The sequence below is a fragment of the Eptesicus fuscus genome, chromosome 19 (assembly GCF_027574615.1).
Source record: "Eptesicus fuscus isolate TK198812 chromosome 19, DD_ASM_mEF_20220401, whole genome shotgun sequence".
NCBI classification, from domain to species: domain Eukaryota; kingdom Metazoa; phylum Chordata; class Mammalia; order Chiroptera; family Vespertilionidae; genus Eptesicus; species Eptesicus fuscus.
The window spans coordinates 1798371-1813694 of NC_072491.1; the positions used below are offsets into that span (position 1 = coordinate 1798371).

The 15324-nt window shown below is 56.9% G+C and overlaps 1 protein-coding gene across 2 annotated transcripts in view; it reads left to right on the top strand.

The window, feature by feature from the left end:
• The window catches only part of TRAPPC9 (trafficking protein particle complex subunit 9), a 170052-nt gene that overhangs the window by 72262 nt on the left and 82466 nt on the right, over positions 1 to 15324 (top strand). The gene's annotated exons all lie outside the window — the stretch shown is intronic.

Genomic DNA, 15324 nt, shown 5'->3' on the forward strand with positions numbered 1-15324 from the left:
CGTAGTGGACGCTAATTCCATTTTCCTACGGACAGCTTGCCCGCGTTTTGACAGGGCACATCCATTAGTCTTATGTAAAGAGAACGTGCCTCTTTTTTAAAAGAAAAATGACTGAATTTCGTGAAAAAGGAAATTTATGGTCCAGTGCAGAAGTTGCACCTGGAAGTTCCATTCGTCGGAGAGAATTGCATTTTTCTGTGACCGGGACCCTCAGCTGCAGATGGAGGGGAGCCCTTGATTTGGGCGTCGGCTGTCGAGTGGGGTCTTGTCTGCTGGACCCTTCCCAGAGCCACGTGCTCAGTAGTTGTCCTTGACGGTGGGTCCTTCCCCGTCCCCTCCTGCCCCCCCCTTTTACTCCCCCCCCCCCCCCCCCGGAGACAGGGAAGGCTTTCGAATGGAAAAGGAGTGCTTTTCTGAGTTTTGCTGCTGCATAATGGTTTTATGGACATTTTATTTGGGCCTGCTTTTTTTGAGTCTCCCTCTTCCTTACATTGAAAAATTTTTATTATTTTTTTAATTCTTTATTGTTTAAAATATTACATATAGTATTACATATGTCTCCTTTCCCCCCATTGACCTCTCCCGGCCATCCCCACCCCTACACTGAAATTTTTGTCATTCTCTCTGCTTTCCACGTTCAGGGGGTCCAGGGTGGGGGGATGCCAGGACGAGAGTGGGGAGGTTTGCGAGGCCTCAGGTGCTGGGGGGTTGTGTGCGGCTGGCCAGGTGGTGGCAGGAGAGATGGGTGGGTGGGGGTTATCCTGGAGGGTGCTTGCAGCTGCCGAGGGGCTTCTAGCCATTGAGGTCATGATCAGACTGGCGCTTTGGAAAAGCCACTGAGCCAGGCACGAGGAGGGTGGGTCTGAGGAGTCGTGCATGCGTTCATTCACCAGAGCCGTGCGCTGTGCCCCACGCTCCGCACCACGTTCTGCGCGGGTGAGACGGGCCACGGCAGAGGCAGTGCCGTAATGAGCTGGTGGTGACGGCGGGAGAGGGACCCCTGAACCGCAGGTGTGATGCAGTGCGGTCACTGTAAGGGCAGCCGGGCGCACAGAGATGGCCGCGGGCGCCAGGACGCCCACCCGGACTGTTTCAGAGGGTTTCTAGGAGGAAAGACAGAGTTTGGAAGGAATTGTGGGGGAGATGGGTGCTCATCCAAAGGGCAGACTCGGAGACAGACACACATACAGGGAGGACGCCAGGACGGGAGGGCGCCAGGGAACCTGCAGACGGCCGCCTCCAAGCCAAGGAGAGGCCTCGGAGGGAACCGGCCCTGCGGCACCGGGGTCTCAGGCTCCCCGCCCCGCGCTGGGAGGCCGGGCTTTCCTGTGGGGTCAGGCCCGGTGGAGGTTCTTGACTGCGGAGCCCGAGCCAACTGCTGCCGGGAGGAGGGAGGCTGTTCAACAGGCGCTCTCAGCGGGTCGGCTCCAGCTGCGGATGGAAGCCAGACCTCCGTGTCCCGAGAGCATGGCCTCTCACAGGGCTGCTTTGTTGCTGGTGTGGCCTGAGGCCACAGCCCTGCTGAGTCATGCCCTGGCCCCTCCTGAGCAGGAGTCAGGGTGTCAGGACGCCCCTCCACCTTTATCCATCATCTGCTGTCAATCTCAGCCTCCCCTAATCTGTCCCTGTGCGGTTGATTTTTCACAGCCTGAGTGTGGGAGTGAGGTGAGTCCTTGATAAATGTCATCTTCCTGGTTTGATTCCATATATCAGCCAGGAGTCGCTTACAGTTTCAGCTCTGCTGTCTCTCAGGTTAGCTTTCCCTGGAGGCCGGTGGTGTCCACAGAACTGAAAGAAACTTGCCTATTTTGTCTTTATTTAAGTCACTGACGGGGAAGAACCACCTGCAGGAGACAGTGCCCAAGGGGCAGCACTGAGGGCAGAGCCTGCCACAGCCCTTCTCCTCGTGCTCCCGGTCCCAGGACCATCTCAGCCCCCTCCCTCCCTCTCATTCCCTGTCCCCTACCTGTGGGTGTGGTGGGGTTTGCTCATCCCCAGACAGTCTTCACCCCGTCAGTCTGTCCTGCTGACCTCCTCCCCTCCTCTGGTCCTAGTGGTCATGTTGCCCAGCATGCTGCTCCGGGCTAACCCCTCTGACGCAGCTGGTGTCCACCCCGATGAACTCCTAGGCCTCAGTGCCTCACCTATGAAGTGAGGGTAGCAATGGCAGTATGCTCACGTGAGGGTGTTGTGATGACTCATCAGGGTAATATCAGTAGAGGATTTGGCAGTAGTGCCTGGTTATGCTAAGGCCTCAATATATATTCACCAACCTGATCACTGCACCACTGCAACAACCACCACCATCACCACCACCACCATCTCACCATCATCATCACCATCACCATCACCTCCGCCACCACCACGATCACCACCACCACCATCATCACCATCACCATCACCTCTGCCACCACCACCACCACCACCACCACTACCACCATCATCTCATCATCATCATCACCATCACCACCATCACCACCACCATCACCACCACCAGCACCAGCACCAGCACCATCATCATCATCACCATCACCACCATCACCACCACCAGCACCAGCACCAGCACCATCATCATCATCACCATCACCACCACCATTACCACCATCACCACCACCATTACCACCACCATCACCATCATCATCACCTCCACCACCTCCACCTCCATCATCACCATCACCACCACCACCATTACCACCACCACCACCACCACCACCATCACCACAACCACCACCACCACCACCATCACCACCATCATCACAACCACCATCCCCACCACCATCACTGCCACCACCTCCATCACTACCACCACCACCTCCACCATCATCACCACCATCACCACCACCACCATCCCCACCACCATCACCATCACCTCCACCACCTCCACCTCCATCATCACCATCACCTCCACCATCACAACCACCATCCCCACCACCATCACCATCACCGCCACCGCCTCCACCTCCACCTCCACCACCATGTGCACATCCTCATCAGAGCATCTCTCCTGCATGTCCCACGTGCCTTGCTACTGCGTGGCAGGCTGCTGGTGGTCAGCTGTGGCCGAGCAGCTCCTGTTCCCTCCTCTCATGCCATCTGGAAGTCCTTTGGGGTTTATACAGTGCTGTGCAGGCGTCCATGCATACACGCGTGTGTACTTGCTTGTGCGTGTGGGTGGGTGTCTCATAGAGGCCTCTGCTGAGGTTCCTCAGGGCTCATATTTGGTTTCATTTACTGACTCACGTGGAACAAACGCTTGGCTGAGCTGAGCACGGGACTAATAAATATTTGCCACTACCTGGGAAGCAATGATTTATACACATTTTAATCAACACCACACCCCCTCGTGGTGGATGTTATCCTCTGTTCACTGATGAGGAATGTGAGGCCCGTCTCTAAAGCGGGAGAATAATGTTCGCGTTCCTACCCGAGAGCCCAGGCGCCTGCGGCTGCTTGGACCTTCCCGGCCACCGCAGGGTGGGCGTGCCACCGGGGCCACGCCGACCGCGCGGGGGGCCCCAGGAGTGGTGGTTTGCAGGGAGCCTGTCACGGGGATGCGGGCAGAGTGTGATGAGAGGACAGTTCCTGCCCCTGGCAGAGTGGGCACGCACTGCACCGTGCTCAGCCCCACGGACACGCTGTGCGCCCAGCGAAGGACGGACCGAGCGGGAGCCTCATGGGCGCTTCCTCTGGTGGGCACAGCGGCCGTGACAGGAAACCCTCTCCCCAGGGGGTAGCTCCTCAGCCACTGTAATCCATGGGACGCGGCTGTAGATAGTGTCTGTGAATTAACGTTCATACTCCCGACAAAGGCGGAACAGATTGTACCAGTGAGTAGAAAACCCAGCACAAGATGGGAATGCCGCTGCCCACGTGCTCACTGTGCCATTCATCTTGTCCTCGGCGCCGGGCGTGCGCCGCGCCAGGAGCCGCGAGGTGAGTGCGGCATTGTTGGAGGCGCGTCTCCGAGCGGCTGCTGGGAGCTCTCTGTGGATTGCAGCGGGGCAGCCGGAGGCAGACAGAAAGGAAAGCCTGTTGGAGGCGCCTCCCGGGGTCAGGGTCAGGGTCGGGGTCGGGGTCAGTGCAGACGTGCGGCTTCCCGTGCGACACGCTGGGAGGGGGATGGCAGGCATGCCGCCCGAGGGGCTGTCCCTGTCCTGAGCGGGGTGCGCACAGTGAGGTCATTGTGGTCCATCCCAACAGCTGGGCGGGAAGAAGGAGCTGATGAATGACCATCCTCAGGTTCCTCTCAGGTGGGGGTCCCCTGCAGCACCCTGCGAGTTTTCCTCTCTGGCCACAGAAAACTCGCCCCAGAGAAGAGTTCCGTGCGTTCAAGCCGAGTCCAGAACCGGGGGTGGAGGCAGGTGAAAGTGGGTTAGTGCCCGTGGCCGGTGCATGGAAACGGACCCTCGAAACGGAGAAGCGTGATTGAGGGAGGCCTGTTTATTCCCGTGGTCCGGGTGGGCAGCGCTGAATGCTCGGGTGGCCTGCCTGCCCCGCGCCCACTCCCCTCGCCCATCGGCGTGGCCACGGGAGCATGAGCTCCCACGGGAGGAGGGCAGGGCTTCGGCTCTCGCTCACTGCCCTGCTCCCGGGACGGAGCCAGCGCGTGGCACTCAGTAGGGCCCCAGTGACTGTTTCCTGAGTCAGTGGGTGTCTGCCCGTGGCCTGGGCGCTGACCCCCTCTGCTCTTCCTGGATGACGCTCTGTCCCTTTGCCTCGTTCAGCTTCTGTTTTCTCTTCTGTAAAGTAACTCTCCGCGGCCTTTCTTTTGAGAATCAATGTAAATAATACATATAAAATGCTCTTACAACCGTGAAGTATGTTGGCGATGGAGCGCTCTGTGTGTGTGTGTGTGTGTGTGTGTGTGTGTGTGTGTGATCAGTCACTAATTATGCTCATGTAGGCCCCAGTGCTGTTCACCCTTATCACACCCAGAGATCAAAACAACTGACAGCGTGAGGAAGGCCGGCTCCCTGCTCTCCCATCCTCCCGCTGCGGAGTTACCAAGCTCTGAGTACGCACTGTGACCCTTCACAACAGGGGAAGGGAGACGGCGCGTCTTACCTCTCAGCCAGCTGCGCCGGGCGGTGTTGGCCCCTGCAGTGCGGCCTCCCCTCTGATTCTGAGCGTGCCTTGCTGTCTCCCGCCAAGAAACCGAGGCTCTGTGTGTGAGAGGTGAGCACCCACGCGTGGCTCAGCATGTGCGCAGCGCCTGCCCAGTAGAGAAAAGATCCCGAGTAGACACTGCCTAGGTCGGCGTCATGGTGGTCGGTACGGGGAGGGCTCCGATGTAGACAGCTGTTCTTGCCCACGGAGGCGTTTTGGCTTTATTGGGTTTCTCTGCTTAAGTTCACACCCACGTGCGTACTGAACTGTTCGGTATCGCCGGGTAGTAAAACATGGGACTGAAAAAGGGGAGAAGAGAAGGTGATGCAGGGAGAAAGGAAACGCAGACATGGGGACAGAGATGGAAGGAAACCAGTGCTCACTGAGTGCCTGCGTTGCTTTGTCGCATCTGGTTACAAAGTCACACCGGAGAGGCGTGCTCTGGCCCCCATTCTTGCTCCACAAGAAGGCGGAGGCTCCTGGGTGTCAAGTAACTTGCCCAACATCATAGAGTTTACAAACCACAGGGCCTGGTGTGTGGGAAACTATAGGGAGCTTATTAGCTATTACTTATCCGATATAATAAGAGGCTAATATGCAAATTGTCACCTCGGGAGTTCGACCGGGAGACCGGGGGTTCGATCGCTCGCTATGATGTGTGCTGATCACCAGGGAGCGGCGCGGAACATGGTGGGCGACCAGCGATGGCGGTGGTGGGGCACTGAGGGAGCGAGGGAAGGAGGAGGCGGGGAGGCCGGGAGGCGGGGAACCTGATCGGCCCTGATCACCGGCAAGGCCTAGGGATCCTACCCGTGCACGAATTTCATGCACCGGGCCTCTGGTTCATTATAAAGAAGAAGAGGCAAGTAGTGGAGAGAGGCAGGCAAGAGCCAGAGCAGGAAGGTGGGAGTAACATCTTTAAAGGAAACTTACAAGCTCAAATTAATTCTAAAATATCAGAGTGGTTTTTAAAAAATATTTTAAAAAATTCATTTCAAAGAGGAAGGGAGAGAGAGAGAGAAAAACATCAGTGATGAGAGAGAATCATTGATCAGCTGCCTCCTGCATGCCCCCCACTGGGGATTGAGCCTGCAACCCCGGCATGTGCCCTGACTGGGAATCAAACTGTGACCTCCTGGTTCCTAGGTTGACGCTCAACCACTGAGCCACACTGGCTGGGTGATTTTTGTTATTGTTTTGTTTTATAATAGTTTTAAGTAGAGTTGGTTTCTAGGAACATGCCTTTTAAATGGAGATGCTTGCATTGGCTTGAATATAAGTCGAGCTGAAATATGTGTGTGTGTACCCAATCATGTGCACACACCTTCCCCCTGCACACATGCCTACAGAGTGCCGTGGACACGTTTTCCTAGGCCAGTGTAGGATTTAGTTCTGCACACGCCCTCCCCGGAAGCTGCTGGCATGCACGGCAGACGGGGCACGTGTCTGGTGGCCCGCACAGCTGCCCTTTGCATATACAGCGCGCGGGACCTGTTTCCTAAGGAGGCAGAGGGTGTCCGGAAAGTCCAGCACGTTAGGAGAATTGAGTGCGCAGCATTCTCGAACACTTTGTTCTTGAAAAGGCTGTGAGCTTTATACGGGGTGTCCATAGGAAACCTGTAGGAAACATCACGGCGTAACTTTAGACACTTCACCTTCTTAAGTCAGGATGTCCGCTGTCCCTGCTTCTGTTTGAAATGATCTTAGTTCTGGCTCATGCAGTTGGAGAAGATAAAGACAGGAGAGGCGCCCGGCCAGTGTGGCTCCGTGGATTGAGAGGTATCCCATGTACTAGGACAGTGATGGGCAACCTCTTGAGCTCGGTGTGTCAAACTTCGCCAAAAAACTGAGCATAACTCGGGTAGTGGGTCACTTTGAGGAAAAAACATTATTTCGCAAATGTTTCATCCTCGGCATGCGGCCGCCTCAGCGGCTGCGTGTCATCAGAAATGGCTACGCGTGTCAGTGCTGTCACACGTGTCATAGGTTCGCCATCACTGTACTAGGAGGTTGAGAGCTCGATTCCCAGAGCTGGGCGTGCAGGAGGCAGCCAATCGAGGATTCTCTCTCATTATCGACTTCCTGTCTCTCTAAAATCAATAAAATCATATTCAAAAAAAGACAGAAGCACATGAATTAGAATGGAAGAGACAAAACTGTCCTTATTTGTGGGTGACGGGATTGTCTCTGTGGACATCTTAAGAGAACCGATGGGCACACTGTTAGAGCTTGTGAGAGATTTCAAGACAAAACACTGATAGCATATCTCTATTCCAGTGAGAACCAGTTAGGAAATCCAGTTTAAGATATCCCCATTCATAATAACCTCCAGTGCGCTCAGTACCTTGAACACCATCCCACAACGTATGCAAGACCGTTCTGGAGGGTGTAAAAACCCCAACGTAGCCCTGATGAAGCAGCAAACTAAGCTCTGTCCCATATTCGTGGAGGGGAGACGAAATATTACGAAGATGTCAACTCACCCCCAGATTAATCTGTAAATTACCTGCGATTCCTGGCAGTTTTTCAGCAGGAGTTTTTAAATCAGTTTGACAGGCTGGTCCCAGCTTTCATGTAGCAGGAGCCAGGGGTAGGCAAGATACAGCGGAGGACATGAGCACGCTGCAGCGGCGTGCCTGCGCGCTGGTCAGCTTGCAAAGCAAGAGGAGGAAACAGTTTGATCGACGGCCCGGGACAGACGGACAGTGGGAGAGGTCGGAGGCCCTGTCACTGCCACAGGTGGGGAGATGGGACAGGCTCCGTTTCAGGCCGAAAGGGCGCCTGGGTTTTATTTCTAGAACACAAATTCGTCTTCCAGTCTGATGTTTTCTAATTGTCAGCCAGATGGCAGACCTGACACAGCTTTATAAGAACCTTCTGATAGATAGGGTTTTGGAACCGATGGGATGTGGGACGACAGGGCAGCCTTGCGGCCCAGCGGGAGAAAGAAGGCACCTTCTCCGAAGTGATGCTGGCACCGGTGAGGTACCCGTGGGAAACACGGAGGATCGGAAGGCCATACGCAGTCAGTACAGGCGGGCGCCGTGCTTACCGGGTCAGGCGGTAACGTGTGGGCTCTCCTAGGCGTGGCCTGTGTAAAGGAAAAGGCTGCCAGTCTGATGACATTACACTTTCCCACACGCTGCCAAGGAGACCGAACAAAACTGACAGCAAGGTCACATGTCCACCACGTTGTGCATCTGTCAGTCCATACAGTCTGTCCCAAGTAAGGAAACGGTGAGAGAGACAGAGGGCGAGAGCACCCACAGGAACGGAGCCAGGACCAACACGTCGCCAGCAAGGACCGGCTGGCCTGCGGGATGCTCACTGGTAAGGGTCCGTGAGAAGTTAGAGAGGTGGGCGTGGCTCTGAGCAGGCCTTTCCCGGGAGCCCGAGCCTGTGTGTGTGTGTGTGTGTGTGTGTGTGTGCGTGTGTGTGTGTGTGCGGGGCTTGCTGTTGGCGCCCCCGGCTGGGCCAGGGGGTGCTCCTATCTGGCTTCACTCGGACGGTGCCTGCGCCCACCGTGATGAAATGCTTTCACTGGTGCTCTTGTCAGCACTGACCGGGGCGGCAGCTCCACTCTCTCCGCCCTGTCCTCCTGCTGTGGTCCTCCCCATAGCACCATCCCTCCCCACACGGTGCTCCCCGCCATCCCCTTTCCTTTTGTTCTCTGCCTGCTCCTCCCCGAGGCAGTGGTTTAGTCTGTGGCTTCTGCAGTGCGTGCAGCACAGCGCTTGGCACACAGCAGTTCACGTATTTGCTGACTAAGTGGCTGGATGGAGACAGGCAGTTTCCTGTTTGTAAAATCTGTAGCCGTCAGGTGGGGAAAATTAAAAAAAAGCCTATGGTACCCGCAATGGCGAGGATGCAGCAGAACAGGAACTCACACAGCGCTGGCCCAAGTGGGGATCTGGGCACCAGCTGGCACCACCCGGGGCCGCCTGCGGGGCCAGGGCCTGGCAGAAAGCAGCAGGCAGGCACGGGCGGTGCCTGTGGCAGAGGTTAAGGGACACAGGAGGGGACTCAGCAGCCAGACGGGGAAGACGCCAGCCCCCCAGGCCTGAGGGGGCCAGGAGGGGCTGATGGGATTACAGAGCCACGGAGAGCGAGAGCCAGGGAAGCGCAGTGGACAGGACTCTGGTACGGGCACGCGGCCCTACGGGGCCGTGGCGGAGAGGGAGTAGGAAACAGAGGCCCAGGTTCCCTCCTGCCTCCTGCCTCCGACCTTCCAGCCAGAGGCCAGGGCCCTGGTGATACGGCCCTGGGCCATCTGCCCCAAGCCGCAGGCCAGATAGGCTGGGCGGAGGGCGGGAGCCGACCCGGCACTTTCTGTGCTTCATCCTGTGTGTTCTGTGAGGTGGGTCCGGCCATCTCCACGTTGAGAGAGGGAGCTGAGGTTACGCGTGAGGCCGTGCATGTGGCTGGACCGAGGCCTGAGACCCCCCGGCTGCTCTCTGGGGGCCGGGCATCGCTTGCGCTCTGGGACAGATTCTCATGCCTCCTGCACTCCGCTGCCGCACCTCTTCGGGCTGTGGATGTGGTGATGCCTGTCACTCCTTTCTGAGGGATGGAGGGACTGGGGAGTGATGACCGGAGGGAACAGGGGCACCAGGCGGCGGCTCCTGGTTCCGTTCCACAGCTGTGTCCTTGGGCCGTTGGCTCCGCTAACAGCGCTTTCGCCCGGCGCCACCTGCGGGTCCTGTGGCCCAGCCGTCCCGCAGTTACAACCTCCACCTGAGCAGGGAGAGGAAGGAACCTCACAGCTGGGTGCTGCTGGGCGCAGGGCATCTTGCGTTCACTCCCATTTACTCCTCACCGCCCTGGCACTCACTTCGCCATCCTCTCCAGAGCGGAGAGGAGGGCTGGAGCGGGGGATGTACTTGTGAGTAACTGAGTGTGGCCACGCTGCGCTCCCGGCTCGGTGCAGAGGAGAGCCTGCGCTCAGGAGGAAGGAGGACCAGCTGTCCCTGCAGCGCAGCGGAGCGGCACCAGCCGGACCGGACCGCGTGGGAGAAGCGGCTGGGCCCGGCCAGGAGGGAGGGCTGGGGGACACCCTTCGCGGGGAGTGCTGTCACCTCGCGCGGCCTCCTCCACGTGGGGCTTTGCGGGAGCAGCCTTCCCAGGGAGCGTGCCGTGCGGGGCCCGCCTGTGGCCGCTGCAGCCAGCTGCCCACGCTGCCCCCACGGTGGCCGCCCGTCCTGCGTGGGGGATTCCCTGTGGACTATCGTAGTGCTAGAAGGTCGTACCCGGCCACGTACTCTGCTGTGAGCCTCGGCGCTCACTCCTTGGCGCCTGGAGGAAGCAGTGCGGCCGCGCGTGGCTGTGAGCGGGAGGCAGTGTTTCTGAGGACGCGGCTTCCAGTGCCGCGCGGAGCTATTTTTAGGCCCTTCTCCCAGCAGCGCTGTTTAAAGATTCAGCGCAGGCTGCTAATAGGTGTATTTATAACCGTTCTGTCAGCTGCCCCGCGTGAACGCTGCTGCAGAGGATGCTATTCTTGGAGGCGCTGCCATGGTTACCGTTAACCCTTTGCCGTGGCGGAGCCTACCCGTCGGTGCGCTTTGTTCTCGAGGACTCAGCAGCATTCGAGTGCGTGCGTGCGCTCTGGACGGAGACAGACACTGAGTGCATTGCGTGCTGAACGCTGAACACGCTCGGTAAGCGGACGAGCGATTATTATTAGGTCAGGTTCCTCCCTCGCCCGGAACAACAACAACCGGGTAGTAAAGTTCGCTTGCACGCTGCGGCGCTAAAACCATCTTTCAATGTGAATCTGGACTCCCAGGAATTTAAAATAGACGCCCACGTGCAGAGAAGGAAGACTCCGCTCCGTACGCTACCTTCTTCCCGCTTCCCCACCTACGGCTTCTCTCGCTCTGCCGCTTATTGGCTTAAGAAAGCCAAGCATCCCTACTAATACTCTTCTGTTACCTAGAACACGGCGACAGCACGCTCTCCAAAACCAGCGAGCCTCAGGGCACCAGCCTGGTCCTGATTTACCTAGAGGGATCTCTCAGTCGGCGGGTTCAAAATAAATAGAGACGTGGTCCAAAGAGTGGGCTCACGGCCCCCACCTCCAATGAACCCCCGCTGTGAGGCGAGGCGTGCTGTGTTCTAACCACAAGTAGCTTCTAGTGGCGAGAGGAATTAAGCAGCTACTGTAGCACGAAGAACAAAATCAGGGACGAAAGGTGGCACAGATGTCTGTTGTAACATAGAAACGTTGCCATTTGGCTGCATCTCAGGGATGAACTAGGATTAGCACAGGTCGGGAAAGTGAGAAAAATCACTCGCTGAGCGAAAGACCACGGCCATCTGCGGCCTGTCGGGGCAGTGACTGGAGCACAAATCAATGCCAGGAAGGGATCGGGTGGGAGTGGAAGCTGGGGGAGAACCACGGGCGTGGCCGGGGAAGGCCGAGGAGCCACCGGGGTGCTATTGCTGACGGAGAAGCCACCGAGGTTTTCGAGGAGAAAGCTGGACCGGGTCCGACTCCTGTTCTCGGAAGATGGCTCTGTGGGTAACGTGGCTGATACTGGAGGCGCAGCGATAGTGGGATGGGAGGGATTGCTGCGGGGACTCTGAAACGCATTGGATTTTCTTAATTGGTGTGTAAGGACGTTGTGCAGCTGAATTATCTTTCACTTATTGATTGAGATGAATACAGGAGACATTTATGCTCTTGTTAAATGCCAGACATACTGCCAGGGACACCGGGGGAAGCAAGGAGCTAAGTACAGGCACTAACACACACATGCACGCGCGCGCGCGCACACACACACACACACACACACACACACACACACACACGCCCCAGTAGGAAAATAGATGGTCCTCGCTGGTGGGAACGGTGACTTCGTTGGCAGACAGGCATCTCTGGAGCCTGCAGGCTGTTGGCACGAGTTGAAGAGGAATGCCATTTTGCCAGCATGCAGTGCGTGGTGTGCGGCTGTGCTGAAGGGGCCACTGCTGGGAGCTGGGAGCTGGGGTGCCCAAGTCCCAATTCCAGCTCCTTGGCTTTGATCTCCTCGTGTGAAATGGAGACGAGGCAGAGGCTGCTCTGGGGTCCACGAGGGACCCCTGTGAGAGCGCGGCTCACTTCCATCAGCCCTCTGTGTCCGTCCATCGGTGCCCACCCCTCACCTGCCCAGCACAAGCCTGTCACCTGCGCCTGCCCACGAGCGCCGCCTAGCGGCAGTGCCTTCTCACGGTATGGTCTTCATCACGCTGTCTGTCTCCCTCACCCCTGCCCTCTTCCTTACCCCCCCTCTTCCCCCCCCCCCCCGCCCCAAATCAGACAGTAATTTCCTCAAGGGCAGGAGCTGATCGCAGGTATTAGTATAATTCCTGTTCCGACAATGGAGCTTGGCTTACAATGCGTATCACTCAGTGTTGGATGAACAAATGAAAGTAAAACTAAGAAATGATTAATGACTTTCTGGTGGCGTGGGTTTTAAAACATTTATTAGGAATGATTTGAGGCACACCAAAAGGTGTGACGAATGACATCCTGACCAGTCGTGTGTCTGAGGGGCTCCTTTGATGCCCTTGCCGTTCCTCCCATGGAGCCCCCCCCCCCCCCCCCCCCCGGGGAGGACCACAGCCGGGAGGCTCGTTCCCCAGGCATCTCTCTGGACTGTACTTGTAGCGAAGGCAGCCCTCGCTCCCCGCTGCCTAACAGGTTTGCAGATTTTAACTTTTTTCGAAGTTGAATGTGTGAATGGGGGTGGGACGCAGCCACCAGCTCCCACAGTGTGGCCGTGTCAGACACACGGCGAGGAGGGGGAGAGGCAGAGCAGTGTGCCGGGGGAGGGGGGGGAGAGGGGCAGGGAAGGGGCGCCACCCGGCGCGGCGGGACCCAGGGGAGGGGAGCAGTGTCAGTGGGACTCGGCCAGCGGGGCTGCTCACCTGTGTGCAGGTGCTTGGCGTACAAGGCACACGCGTTCCTTTTCTCTCCTTCCTCTGTGTTTGAGGAGTAACCGCGGCAGACACCATCCTTAGTCTGTGGATAAAGGAACTGAAGCTTAGGAATACAGTCATGCAGGAATTTCAGCAACCACACCCGAAATAGTCCCGGAAAACCAGGAGTTCCCAAGAAACCCAGGGAATTCTGGGCTTTTCTTGGGCAGCAGCTGTGAAAGCTAGTGCTGTGCGTGCCACTTAGTCGCCTTTATCTGTAAATAAATCACACGGGTCAGGCTTAGCGCTATCATTTTTTTTTTTTAACCACAAGCAAAGAAAATGAGCCTATTGTCCTAAGTCTTCTCTCATCATCGAGCAGGCCCGGGGACTGCCACAGACGAGAAGCCAGCGATGCATTACAAAGCTCGGGAGAAACTTCTAGAAAACAGAAAGACACAGCAATTTTCCCCAAGGTGTTTTAGTTTTAAAAATGTGACAGGAGATGGATTTCTGTCCCTGGAAAGGATCGCCTGCATTGTTTGGTGTCAGCTGCTCAGGAAGAAAGGAACCGAACTGGCAAGCCAGTGCCACCGGCGGGAATTCCAGGAACCGTCGAGCACCTTCCGACAGGATGTACCTGAGAAGTGGATTTTTGGATAAAGATGCCGATTTTAAACGCCAGGTAGTTGGTAAAGAGGATACACTACCAACCCATAGTTGAAATGTTGGGCCTTTTTGTATCAGCTCGATAACCATTTCCGGTGGATTTAGAAGGAGGTGTGTGTGCCTGCCTGTCAGGTGGGTCGGGGCTCCCTGCTCCTTGTGGTGAAATGACGAACCGTCAGGACTTAGCCGACGGCATGAAGCAGCGTTTGTCGACACTGAGTTCCCTCATGGCTGGCAGCTTCGAAGAAGGGGGTGGGGGGAAGGTGGCCCGGCCCGTGTGGCTCAGGGGTTGAGCATTGACCTATGAACCAGGTCACAGTTCGATTCCAAGTCAGGGCACAGGCCCGGGTTGTGGGCTCGATCCCTGGTGTGGGGCGTGCAGGAGGCAGCTGATCAGTGATTCTCTCTCACCATTGATGTTTCTGTCTCCCTCCCCCTCTCCCTTCAGTGAACCTGTGAAATCAGTAAGAATATATTTAAAAAAGTGGAGGGGAGTGGAGTCGACTTTTAGATTAGTCACAGTGCTTCTCCCAGACGTGACCAAAGCTGCCTCCTCCTGGGAGGCTCTCCGACCTCCTTGGGAGCAGCACACGCGCCCTGCTCCTCCGTGCAGTGCTGTGGGGACCCCTCACAGCACCCCATGTGCTGGCTGGTGATCCGATTTTGTTCCATGACATTTTAACAACACGTGCCTCTGGATTCCCCGAATCTGGCACCAGATTGGTGGATGGTGAGAGCTGCATACATTTTGAATGAATAAAAAGGGGTGAAGGAACGATTGAATGAAAGTATCGCAAGGGAGCTGGGCGGAACCGGAAGTCTTTAAAGTGAGATTTAAAACTCCTCTCTGGGAGAAGCGCACTCTGTTGTATTAATTAACCCAGAAGCTTGGAAATCTGGGAGACGCTCACGATCTCCTTTTCCAGCTGCTGACGAGGGGAGCCGGCAGAGGCCCCGCCCAGCCTCCACTTTCCCCGCCGCGGCTGCGCTGCGTTTCCTGGTAAAAAAGGAAAAGAAACCCCAGTCCATTTGGAGTTGAAGACAGTTCCTTCTGTAGCCCAGATCTGCCTTAATTTCTTTTTTTTCTCTTGTTTTTCCTTTTTTAAAAACTAAATTTATTGGGGTGACGTGGGTCTACATGATCACATAGGTTTCAGGTGTGGGTTTCTGTGTTCCGAGATGTGTGTATTGCACGTGTGCCCACCACCCAAAGTCACATCTCCTCCCCTCACCATATATTAGGCCCCCTCAGCCCGCCCCCTTGTCGTCAGGTCTCTTTTGTGGCACCTGCAGAGAGGATCCAGTTCACGGGGGGCCCCGTTGCCTCTCTCTCGGCATCAGCCTCGGTCCTGGCCCGGGCTGGGCGCACACGCATGAGAACCCCCGTCCTGAAGGGCTCAGGCCACCGTCATCCGCGCTCACTCTCTGAACGCCTTCTGGGCGCGTGTCCGGTGAGACGAGGCCTCCAAGTTGTAATAAGGCTCCGAGTCGAGGAACTCGGTCTCGCGGGTACAAAAATGATGTAGAAAGGGGTGCAGTGAGGGCTGACGGAGGCAGACCCTGCATGGAGCCCCCACAAGGTTCTGTGGGCCCAGCTGAGCGGAAGGGGGTGTCCTTTCTGGCTGAGAGGAACTGGAAGGGCTTCCTAGCGGG